Source organism: Lolium perenne, chromosome 1 (genome assembly GCF_019359855.2).
Source record: "Lolium perenne isolate Kyuss_39 chromosome 1, Kyuss_2.0, whole genome shotgun sequence".
Lineage (NCBI taxonomy): Eukaryota > Viridiplantae > Streptophyta > Magnoliopsida > Poales > Poaceae > Lolium > Lolium perenne.
Window position 1 is genome coordinate 64,646,604 of NC_067244.2, and position 10,035 is coordinate 64,656,638.

The window sequence follows — 10,035 nt, forward strand, 5'->3', positions numbered from 1 at the left end:
GGATAGAGCCGCGAGAGCTATGGACGGCTCAGAACCAATGGCCACCACAGCCACGCCAGAAGAATTGCAAGCATATCAATATAGGCTCGCACGAGCTGCAAGAGAATTGGAAAAACAGACAGCTGAGTTAAACAGAAGAAAGGAGGCAGCTTCTGCATCCAGCAGGAGAAGGGCAGATTTGAGTCGACAATCTAGAACTTCGGGTGATAGCCACAGGGAGGCTCGGAACAGAGCAAGATCAAGGTTACAACATATACCCGAAGCAGAAAGAGAGCACTTGGTCCAAAACCTCGACATGTCCTTTATGTCGATAGATACAAGAGGAAACATCATCCCTAAGACACCAGAGGCTGGGTATATGGCGACACATGCTTTTATCCTCGCATCTAAACCACCTCCAGGAGATCCAAGGGAAACACTATACAATATGGCGATAGCAGGAGTTGGAGCTATGGGGACAGCGTTTGTATCAACGCCTCCCGAAGGAGCGGCAAGGCAAAATAGTCCACGACCTGCAGCAGCAACAGCGGCAGCCCCTGAAGGACCAAGTGGAGCAAGAGACACGGCAGCACAAGCAAGGGTCGACAGAGCGCGGCAAAGCAGAAGGGAACATCGGCAATCCCCAGAGCTTAACGACGAGGATATGTGTGGCTTGCCGTGCTTCACGAGGAGAGTCCGAAAAACTCGAGTCCCTTCAGGATTCAAGTTACCTGACAACTTCAAGAAATTCGACGGCCTTCAAGATCCAGAGGACTGGCTAGTTGATTATCTCGAGACGGTGAAGCTCACAGGAGGAACCAGGGCAACAGCTATGCAAAGCATCCAGGTGCATTTGAGTGGAGCCGCACGATCTTGGATAAAGAAACTTCCTCCAGGATCTATCGACAGCTGGGAAAGCTTCGAGGATGTGTTCGTCAAGAACTTCCAATCCACATGCAAAAAACCTGCGTCGTTAGAGGAGTTGAGAGCATGTCGACAAAAGCCAGACGAGCCAATGAGAAAATATATCCAAAGGTGGAACATCATCAAAAACTCGGCAGAAAATATATCTGACGAGAGAGCGATAGATGCGTTTGTCGCAGGAATCAGGCGTGGAGATTTTGTCGAAGACTTGGGAAGGACCAACCCAAAGACAGTATCCGCGTTAATGGAAATAGCAAACAGATGGGCAGATGGAGAAGATGCTGTCCACAACAAACGGCACAGGTCGCCAGAGGAGGACCGTGGTCGAAATTATCAACCGAGGCGACGATTTCCTCGGCAGTACCCGAACTATGATGCTCCAGGACAAATTTCGGCAGGTTTTCGGGCAAACACAGGAGGAAACAACAGAGATGATTATCAGAGAAGCAATGAGCAGCGAGGCGATAATAGAGACGATTCTCGAAACAACAGGCAAAATAGCGGGCCTAGGTTCCCGAGGCCTTTCGTGTCTCCCGAAGAGATGATGAATGGGCCGTGTCAGATGCACTTTTTCCTCGACAGCAACGGAAAAAGACAGTCAGGACATCTGCAGAAAGATTGTCGCAATTTCCAGGCAATGTTAAGGTGGGCAGAGCACGCTAACGCTCGGGCAGCACAGAGAAATCCTCGAGAACCCAGGAGCGAGATTCACTTGCCACCTCCCCCCGCGATTACAGAAGACAATCGACATCAGCTCAGAATAGCTGCAGCACCTCCACCACCACCTTACGTTGATCCTAACTCCAACGGAGCGGTGTCGATGATTCAGAAGGGAAGGCCATCCAATAGAGCTCAGAAAGTAATCTCACGACAGGTGTTTATGGCAGAAAAAATGCCTCCACCAACAGTCGAGTATCTTAATTGGTCAGGGCAAGATATTGGCTTCACCATAGCAGATCATCCGCAGCAAGTTCCTCGACCAGGGCAGTCAGCACTTATTTTACCAGCAGTTATTGCGGGATTTGATGTCTCTCGAGTGTTCATAGACGGCGGCAGCAGCTTAAACCTTATGTATGCAGATACATTGAGGAAGATGAACATATCCCTAGCAAACTTGAAGCCAACAGACACAAGGTTCCATGGTATCACACCGGAGAAACCAAGTTATCCATTGGGGAAGATCAATCTCGACGTTCAGTTTGGAACCCGAGAGAATTATAGAATCGAGAGGCTGGAATTTGAAGTTGTGGATTTTCCGTCGCAGTACCACGCTCTGTTGGGACGACCAGCATATGCTAGATTTATGGCGGTGCCACACTATACATACCTGTTGTGGAGGATGCCTGGACCGAAGGGACCAATCACAGTCAAAGGAAGCTTCGCCTTAGCCGATAAGTGCGATAAGGATTTTCATCGGATATCAGAAACTTTCGGGATGCAAGCTGAGTATTTGGCGTCAAGAAGTATGATTGACTACGACGTGCTGCCAGACGTTGGAAGGCCAAATAAAGAATCAACTTTCAGTACCGAGAAAAATTCTAAGGAGGTACAGATTCACCCGACAGACCCGAAAAAGACGACGTCCATTGCAACAAATATGGATCTCGCATAGGAAAGCGCGCTCGTCAAGTTCCTCTGTGAGCACTGGAAAATCTTCGCATGGTGTCCAGCTGACATGCCAGGAGTACCCAGGGAACTTGCCGAGCACCACCTCAACTTGGATCCTCTCGCGAGACCAATCAAACAACCCTTGGGGCGTTTTTCGGAACCAAACCGCAAAGCTATGCTATCAGAAATAGATCGACTTAAGGATGCTGGTTTTATCAAAGAGATATCTACAGAAGCCACATGGGTAGCTAACCCAGTGATGGTGCCGAAGAAACACATGACAGTCCTTCGCATGTGCGTTGACTTTACGTGTCTCAATAAACATTGTCCTAAGGATCACTTTCCCCTCCCAAGGATCGATCAAATCATCGACTCCACGGCAGGATGTGAACGTCTTTCCTTCTTGGATGCATACTCTGGTTATAACCAGATCAGACTAAAAGAAGACGATGAGGCCAAAACAGCGTTCATAACACCTTACGGCGTGTTTTGCTATAGAACAATGCCCTTTGGTCTAAAAAACGCGGGAGCAACATATCAGAGGATGATGCAGAAGTGTTTGGCGACACAGATTGGGAAAAACGTGCAAGTATACATCGACGATGTCGTCATAACGTCAAAAAAGGGGGGCAACGCTGATCGAGGATCTCAAGGAAACCTTTGACAACCTCGACAAATTCTGCCTCAAGCTGAACCCGATGAAGTGTTCTTTTGGCGTTCCAGCAGGAGAACTTCTGAGGTTTCTAGTTTCAGCAAGAGGAATTGAAGCAAATCCCGACAAAATACAAGCTATCGTAACAATGAGGAAGCCAACAAAGTTGAAAGAAATACAGCAGCTAACTGGGCGAGTCGCAGCTTTGAGTAGATTCGTCGCCAGGCTGGGAGAAAAAGCGTTACCATTTTACGCTCTGATAAAGCAAGGAGAGAAATTCCAGTGGAACGAAGAGGCCGACAGAGCTTTCGAGGATTTGAAGCGCACAATCTCGACACCACCAATCTTGGTGGCGCCGAAGGAAAAGGAACCTCTCCTGCTGTATATTGCAGCCACGCCTCAAGTGGTTAGCACGGTGCTAGTTGTTGAAAGAGAAGAAGAAGGAAAACTCCATGGAGTGCAAAGGCCAGTATATTTCATCAGTGAAGTTTTATCACCTTCCAAACAGCGGTACCCACAGTACCAGAAACTAGCATATGGAGTAATTGCAACGGCAAGGAACTTGCGCCACTATTTTTCGGCACACCCAATAATAGTAGTCAACGAAGCACCACTTTCAAATATACTGAACAATCCAGAAGCTACAGGGCGTGTCTCCCTTTGGGGAATAGAACTTTCCCCTAGGGACATCACGTATGAAAAAAGAAAGGCAATCAAGTCGCAAGTTCTGCCAGATTTCATTGCAGAGTGGATGGAGCTACAAAACACGGGACCCCCAGATTTGTCGAGAACTTGGACCATGAACTTCGATGGGTCCAAGAGAGTAGAAGGAGCTGGCGCAAGAGTAGTACTTATATCACCTGAAGGCGACAAGTTGAAATACGTCCTTCGGATGACATTCCCTAGCGCATCCAACAATGAAGCAGAATATGAAGCCCTCATACACGGGATGAAGATGGCGAAAGCTTGCGGTGCAACTCGACTAAAAATCTTTGGCGACTCACAATTGGTGGCTCAGCAGGTTATGAACCAATGTGACGCAGTCAACGATAGCATGATGGCATACAAGGAGGTGTACAATGAGCTAGAGAAGCTGTTTGATGGATGCGAGGTAAATCACATCAGTAGATTGAGCAATGATGAAGCCGACGTTCTCGCAAACATCGGGTCGCAGTGCCTCCCAATCCCGCCAGGAGTATTTTGGGAAGAAATAGCGGAGAGATCCACGAAGCCAAAAAAGGTGCAGAAAAAAGCAAAGGAAGAGAAAACTTTGGCGCCCCTCAAAGAAACCACGGAGGATGAAGAGGACCAAGAGCTTGTGATGATGGTAGAAATTCCTTGGATGCAAGCATATATATCATACATCCTCAGGAAAGAAATACCCGACGATCCAGTTGAGGCAAGGCGAGTTATTCGACGATCCAAAGCTTTCACAGTGATCAAAGGGGAATTATACAAGCGAAGTATTTCAGGCGTCCTGCAAAGGTGTGTCACACCCGAAGAAGGAAGAATAATTTTGAAGGATGTACACGAAGGAATATGTGGCCACCACGCAAGTAGTCGAGCTATTGCAGCCAAGGTTTTTCGGGCAGGATTCTATTGGTTGACAGCAATCGAGGATGCCAAGGAAATAGTACGAACCTGCAACGCGTGTCAAAGGTTTGCCGCAAAACCTCACTCTCCAGCGGCAGAATTAACACCAATACCATTGTCATGGCCCTTTGCCCAATGGGGACTCGATATGGTGGGCAAGTTGCACAAAGCTTCGCCTGGAGGGTATGAGTACTTGCTGGTCGCTATCGACAAATTTACCAAGTGGGTAGAAGCGAAGCCAATAAATTCACCAGATGCAGCGTCGGCAATAAAGTTTGTGAAAGGCCTCGTTTTTCGGTTTGGGGTGCCTCATAGCATTGTTACAGATAATGGTTCAAACTTCACATCCAAGGAATTCAAGGAATACTGCGCAGAAGTAGGCATTAAATTGCACTTTGCGTCAGTTGGGCACCCGCAAACTAACGGACAAGTCGAGAAAGCCAATGGTATCATCTGCAATGGCCTCAAAAAGCGCCTGCTAGGACCGCTCGAAAAAGCTCGACATACTTGGCCAGAGGAATTGCCAAGTGTTTTGTGGAGCATCCGAACAACACCAAATACGGCGACACAAGAAACTCCGTTTTTTCTCGTCCACGGAGCCGAAGCAGTACTACCAATTGAAATAGAGCATGATTCTCCAAGGGTAACAGAGTATGACGAAGAAACATCACAAAAAGCTCGGGAGGATGATATGGACGCACTCGACGAAGCACGCGATGAAGTACTTTCACGAGTCACCAAATACCAGCAAGACCTCAAAAACTACCACAGTCGACGGTTAAGACCAAGATCTTTTCAAGTTGGGGATTTGGTCTTGCGGTTAAATCAGAAAAGTACTGAAAAGCTCGAATCACCATGGTTGGGGCCTTACGTTGTCACGGAAGTCATCGACGGAGGCGCATACAGGATCAAGGACAAGAAGACAGGGGCTCCCGAGAAAACCCCCTGGAACGTAGCGCAGCTCAGACGGTTCTACGCCTAGAGTTGAAATATAGTCCTTCTCTGTAAAAATACAATGTACTGAAACGCCCGCGAGTTTTCAGACGCACTCTTTTCCTTTTCGGGGCACCGAGTGGGGCCGGAAAGGTTTTTAATGAGGCGGGCTCGCGGTGCTGCAATATAATAAAGATAGTGGAGATATATTTCTTATTCTTCGACACGCTCGGGGGCTCAACGCCTTCAAATCTCAAAATACGCACAATATAGACAAACTAGACTTACCAAAATATTTCGCCTTGGTACACTAAATACCTCGCCAAATATCGGAAGCTAACAATTATAAATATAGTGTACACGTCAAAATTCTTATTGCTTTGGTCCAAGAACCTCGCAACAAAAATATAGAACTTCGACATAAAGATGCTCAGAGGCTTACAACCTATTTGGTGATATCTTCTTACGGCAAGAGGAAAAATCTTCGAGATGGAAAAAACAGTACAAACTCTAGCCAGAAGACTCGGGGGCTCCAACAATATAGAGCACTTTACAATATACAAACAAATTTCTTCGGAAATAAAAAAGAAATCAAAAAAGATACAGACATAATGTTTTCCAATGTGGTACAAATCAGTCAAAGCCTAAAATACTATCTATGGACAAACCTCTGGTTGTTTTATGTTCAGCATAGGACCCCTTGACGAAGAATTCTGAGTCCATCCGAAGAAGCTCATCTATCATCGACTCGGCCACAGGAGTTACCATCTCATTGATTGTGTCAATATCATTTTTTCGCCGCGATTTCTTGGCCAGGCAATCAGCAACAATCTTTGTCAGGTCTAATTTTGGATGGCAAATATTTATCATAATCATGGCGAACCTCGCTCCAGCAGTCAATTGAGCTCACACAAAATTATGAATGCGGGGAGCATCTCTGAATACCTCCAGCAATTCAGGAAGAGTTTTGGGAACTTCATTTCGAGGAAACAAAGTCTTGTAAACAAGGGTTAATGTTGTCGTGCAAAAATTGAGAAATTCGCGCACTTGGCAAGCACGATCTTGAAACCTGACAATTTGTTGGGTTCGTTCAGGGGAGGCCCAGAATAAACAGCCATGGTTAAGGGAAAGATTGACGAGAAGATTTGTTCTCTCGTTCACTCTTCGATCTTCGGCGGCAGCATCAAGAACCGAGCCTATTAAGCGACAAGGCAAGAAATTTGAAAGGGGGCACGGCAAAATAAAGAGGAAGCATTGTGAGTTTGGAAAAACATACCTAACATATCTGTGCTAGCCTCCAACATTAGCTCGAGCATGCTATTTTCTCGGGTAGTGGCTCCCTTTGCTTCCAATACAGCAGTATCTTTGGCAGCCATAGCCTCTTTGGCTTGTTGGAGAGCAAGTTTTTCTTGTTCGGATGCTTTCCGAGACTGTTCCATCATTGCCAGAGTTTGTTTCTTCATGGATTGAAGTTGTTGTCGAAGTTCTTGCAAATCTTCCGAGAAATGTTTGCTCGAAGAACCTTCAAGGGGGTCGTTATCAACTAGCATTTTCTTCGAGAAGGAAGAAGCAGGTGAAGCATCGGCAGAGCAAGGATTGGTCGAATAGTTATCAAATATTAACTGGAAAAGAAAGCGCCAGGATCAATGATAGTGCCAGAAGGAATTTCATTAATTTCTAGAAACATTTACATAGACATTACAAAAGAAGTTTCTCCAAAAGGACTACCAGGATAATTGTCGCCACAGCTAAATTGGCGACAAGGGAAAAAGAGACAGAGAAAGCAAAAAACAAAGAGGCATGCAACTAGACCTCCGGCCTCGATGAGCTAGGAGTTGAAGATGGCTTGATCCCGAGATAGGCCAGAATTTTCTTCGTATTGGGTTTGGCTGCCTTGATCAAAGACCGCCATTTTGATTGCTCTATCTGCTCGGTGTCGCCAACCTTCATCCAGTCAATAGTTTGCTGGCTGTTAGCGACCAAGGCAACAGTGCTCTCGACAGCAATCTTCATGTTCTCCTGGCGCATTTTCAGCCCAAGGTCCTCTGATGGATTGAAGCCCTGAGCAAGGGCAAGGAAAGTCTTGGGCTCCTCTTTCTTCGGGAAGAAGTAGGGGAATAGCTTCGACAATCCTGCGTCAGCATTCACCACGCCTTCACGAATTTCGGACCCATGAAACTCCAGATAAGAAAGTGCGTCAAGGAGAGGATCATTGTCGGGATTCTCCAGATCAAACTCTTGGTTTGTTTGGCCTGCCACAGGAAATAAACGTTGGTCAAAAGCAAGAAAAAGCAGGTCCTATAAAAAATAGAAGAGATCGATAAAATTACCTTTGAAGCGCCGACTTTGCGAATTCAGGCGCTTGAGGATTCCCTTTTCACGAGCAACCTGTGCGGCTTTGTGCTCATTTAATGCAGCTTCAGCATCCTCAAGTCTCTTCTGCAGCTCCTCGACACTAGCAGCTTTTGCTTTGGCTTCATCAGCCTCTGCTTTGGCTTCGCTAGCAACAAGTTCGGCTTTCTTGCGGGCCGCTTCACTTTGCTCCAGTTTTTGAGCAAGTGCGTCGGCAAGCTTGTTGGCCTCTGCAAGTTTCTCTGTCGAAATAAAAAAGAAAGGTCAAAATTGCGACAAAACAACAGGAGCAAGAAGTCAGAAACAACGACAGCAAAAAAAAAGTTATTACCTTCAGTTCTGCTGGCATACTCACGGTACCCAATGAATTGGGATCCGATGCGAATAAGCTCTTTGATCATGGGCTGTCAAAGAAGAACAAAGAAAGAGAAACATCGGTATGGAAAAATAATGAAGGCGTAAAAAAAGCAAATAGAGGAAATATAGATGTTGGCAAGAAAATTAGAAAAACTTACATCATCCAAGAGCAGAGTAGAAGAGCTACCCAATTGAGGGGCAGGCTCAATGATCGTTTCAATCCTTGTCCTTTTTGGTGAAGGAGCAAGGGGGCTTGATGGCGGAGTAGTGGTGACGACGTTTTGTTGAGGAGGCGAGGATTCTTCTCCTTCAACTAGCGTATCCGAGGCAAGTAAAGTATGTGACGTGCTCGTCCGAGGAGCCACGTCAAAAGTTGGTATTTCTTCCTCGTCATCGCTATGATTAAAAATCGACAGCATAAAAAGCAAGACAAGACAAAAATTTCGAGTACAGAAATAAGGAGAAATAAAAATGACTTACGAGCTGACGAGGGATTCAAGATAAGGATCATAAGCTGCCTTCTGACGTGAAGGATCAACTTCTTCGGCTTTGGAAGTGTCGGAATCTTCGACGTCATTCCTCTTCCTTTTGCCTTTTGGAGAAACAGCGGGAGGAGGAGATAGTGCCGACGCAGTGCCTTCAGAAGATCCCGCAGATTTTCGAGAATCCACGGGTTCATTCACAAAAGACGGAGCTTCTTGATTGTCATCAGTGACAATGGCCCTTTCTTCGACTTCTCCACCTTCAGGAAGAGGAGGAAGCGAGACAAGGTCTGGATGATTCTGTGCAAAATAAAATAGGGAGAGACGTCAGAAAAGAAGTTACAAAAAAGTTAGCAAAGCAACAACAAGTCAATAGACAAAGATTACCTGGGGGAGTGGATTGGCGGCGCTGAATGGTTTTACAGGACAAGAAGCAGGGACAGGATCTTTTTTGCTGAGAGATGAGATTTTTCGGACAAGCTTTTCCAAGTCTTTGACCTCCAAATCCACCAACAGCCAATCTTCATCCTTCTCGCCAGCATATTTCCAGAGAGGATACTTGCGAGCTTGAAGTGGCTGCACTCTAGTCCTAAGAAAGTATGCAGTGATTTGGGTACCCGATAATTCTTTGCCGCGAGTATTTTGCAACTCGTGGATACGAGCCATCAAGGTTTCTGTCGACACCCTTTCTTCTTCGATGGCCTCCGCATCCCAGGAGCGGCGGCGAAAGATTTTCTCAGCTCCATCAAAAGGAGGGATGTTGTCCTCTGCACATCCATGGTTCTCCTCCTGAATGTACAACCACTTCTTGCGCCATCCTTGAACTGAGTCAGGAAGTTTGACGTCGAAGTAGTCGACAGTGGGCCGAACAGAAATCACAACGCCGCCTATATTATAGGCGACATTGGGCGAGCCATTACGGCGGCAGAAGAAAATGCGCTTCCATAGCGCCCAGTTAGGCTGGACGCCAAGGAAGGCCTCGCACAAAGTGATGAAAATGGAAATATGGAGGATTGAGTTTGGCGTGAGGTGGTGGAGTTGCAGACCGTAGATAAAAAGAAGTCCACGGAGAAAAGGATGAATGGGGGCGGAAAGACCGCGGATGAGGTGGTCGACAAAACTTACCCGGTACCCCATTGGAGGGGTTGGGTAGCT